Consider the following 3,255-nt stretch of genomic DNA (forward strand, 5'->3'; position numbering starts at 1 on the left):
TGGGGAAGAGACATGAATCGCGGTGGGGAGAGGTCAGGGTTCTTGAAAGAGCTGTCCACACTGGCTGTCTCTCGCTACCTCCTGTTCGCTCACAGAGTCACCGATTCTAGAAATACCATGAGCTGTTTGGAGCCAGACACTGTGCTAAGTCACTTCCTCAACCCCACGCTCTGCTGTCTGTCCCCAGAGGAGGAAGCCAGGATGACCTCTTTGTGCTCACTTCAGTGACCTTCTCCCAGGGCTTTTGACGCAATCTTGGGCGGGGGTTGGGGGGGCAGCTGGATTGTCTGTCGATTGTCCATTTCTTCCACAAAACTCTCACCCCTTGCCTGTGGAGACACGAGCTCTTCCTCCCCTTCTAGAGCTCTGGTCTTCTCCACAGGGCCATCTTCCTCTACCTCCTCCCTACACCCTCACGTGCCCTGGTCCCATTCACAACCCTCCCCATCCCTATAATGCCTTTAGAACAGGATGAATCTCTACCCACAGGCACACAACAATCCTTCTGTGATTCAGCTCAATTTCTCGGTCACCCAGCTCTCTGGACAGACATAGTGAGGAATTTCAGCAGCCGGGGACCTGAGCCTTAGGGAGCATTGCAGCATCCTCTGGGAGGCATGGCCCTGGGTAGGCCGCTCTCTGCAGTTTCTGGACCACACCCCAAAACAAGGACCCCTGGTCCTTGTCCTCTGTACTGAGACCCAGGACCATCCTTCCCCTGTGTCCTGTCACCTCTCAGGAGGTAAAGTTGAGATGCTCCTACAGCCATCTGCCACCCCAGAGCCCACCTGGAGTTGGATCCTGGCCTCTGGGCCACCCTGCAGCATCCTGGGGAGGAAGCGGTCAAGGTACCCCAACGCACAGACATGGCTGCTGGGGGGCACCCCCAGAGGCGAGGTCCTTCCCCTGAAAGAGGGTGACCGCTGACCTGCGCGACTATGCCACGTGATATCACTGACTCCAGGATCCTGACCCCTCACTCCTAAATGCCCAGTGACTCTTTCCACCAGAAGTCCCACGGCACTCCAGAGTCTTCAACTTCTGCTCAACACATGCACCTCCAGAGTCTTCAACTTCTGCTCAAACCCATGCCTCTCAACTCGGCGTGCTGTCGCCAGGCCCAGTCCTTCTCCACAGGCCTTCCATCACCTCTGCGTTGGGTCAGGGATGAAGCTCTTCCATGTCTGCCTGCTGAGCATGGTCTGAGTGAGGCCACAGAAGGAAGCACGGCGCGGACACTCCCCTCAGAGTGTCCCCACAGAGGGGTTCTCCCTCCCACAGCTGCAGGTGCATGAGTCAGAAACTAACAGTGACTCCCAGCACCCACTCTCCTCTTCTTGCTTTAGTAAGAAGTCCCCAGACGTATGGCCAGGCTCTTGTCCACACAGCATAAAAATAACATTTCCCAGCAGCTAGTTGAGGCCATGTGGTAGTTTGAGTCCTTGCCTTCTGAGCAGAAACAATATATACAATGGAAGCAGTGTATTGTGTCCTTAAAGAGATAGGCATGATCTTTCCTTCCCACCTTTCCTTTCCACCACCTGGAATGCAGTTGCAATGGCTGGAGTGGCATCAGCCTTTCTGGCCACATATTGAGGATGGCAGAGCGACAAAACTAAGTTCCTAAGCAACTTCATAAGCAGAGCTCTGATAGGAGCTAGAGCCTTTACTTGAGAGAGAAAGAAACTAGGTACCTATCACATTTATCTCGAGCACTTTCCAGCTATGAGATCTCGGGCAAACTACTGAATCTTCCAAGCTTTAGTTTCCCTAGCTGTATTACCTATTTCCTGGGGTCGTTTTATAAATAAATGAGGTAACATCAGAACATCGTCTAACGTATAGCTGGGCTGAGCTGCAAGAGAGATTGAAACAGAGAGCCCAGGCATCTTGGCCAAATACTAATCTGACCCCACCACTCCCTTGATTCGCACTTTTCAAGAAGTCTTAAGGACTTAATAGTCTGAGGGGATCTGAGGTCAAATAAGCAGATAATAAACACAGCTCACATTTATCAAGCACTTACTATTTGCCAAGTGCTGCTCAAAATGTTCGTACAGGCAGAGACTCTCAATTGCTACAACAACCTGAGTCAGAGACGACCATTACCTTCCTACACTGATAGCAAGGTCGAACAACTCAGGGTGTTCAGGGTGCTCAGGGTCATACAGCTAATAAGAATGGAGTAGCTTTTGAACCCAGAGCCCACAGTCTGTGCGTTTAACCACTTTTCTCTCTGGTCTGCAATTGAGTGTGAAATTAACACTATAATACACACTGCCCAGGGGAGGCACCCAAGGTTCAAGCATACTATGCCCCTCCTGCCCCTGGACCTTAGCACGTGCTGTTCCCTCCACCTGAAATACCCTTTCTCTCCTTTCTGCCCAATCAACTCCTGTTCCCTCTGTGGACCCTAACATTTGGATAGAGTCACATCCTCGAGGACACCTTCTCTGCTCTCCCCAGACCATCAGAATCTGCTTAGAAACTTTCCACACCGTGCACCTGTCCTCCAGGGCACTTATCATATTGTAATTACATACTAGCTGCTTCTTTATGTTGTCCCCACTCCCCCTCCCCGCTGTCATGAAACCCAGAATGCTGCAAGAGAAACAAACACACCAGTAGTGCTCAGGGCCCGGTACAATGCCTGCACCTAGTAGGTATTCGAGGGCTAGTACAATGCCTGCACCTAGCAAGTACTCAGGCCTAGTATAATGCCTGCACCTAGTAGGTGCTCAGGGCCCAGTACAATGCCTGCACCTAGTAGGTACTCAGGGCCTAGCACAATGCCTGCACCTAGTAGGTATTCGAGGGCTAGTACAATGCCTGCACCTAGCAAGTACTCAGGCCTAGTATAATGCCTGCACCTAGTAGGTACTCAGGGCCCAGTACAATGCCTGCACCTAGTAGGTACTCAGGGCCTAGTACAGTGCCTGTACCTAGTAGGTACTCAGGGCTAGCACAATGCACCTAGTAGGTACTCAGTACATCTCAGGCTTATTCACGGGCTAATCGATTTATCCCAAGGGAACCCCAAGGTCTCCACCAGCTCTAGGGGGTGTCTTTTCTCCGTCTCTCCCTGGTGGTCTCCTGCCCTCCTCCAGGACCCCTGGCCCACACAGGCTCTGTTCCTGAAGTCCCCAACCAGTCTGAGTCCCATGAGGAAGGGGTGGTGGTTTGGCAGCTCAGGTCCGCTCATGCAGGATAAGAGCCAGGGTAGGGGGACAGAGTCTGTGACCCTGTGTACCACCC

Source organism: Mustela erminea, chromosome 8 (genome assembly GCF_009829155.1).
Source record: "Mustela erminea isolate mMusErm1 chromosome 8, mMusErm1.Pri, whole genome shotgun sequence".
Lineage (NCBI taxonomy): Eukaryota > Metazoa > Chordata > Mammalia > Carnivora > Mustelidae > Mustela > Mustela erminea.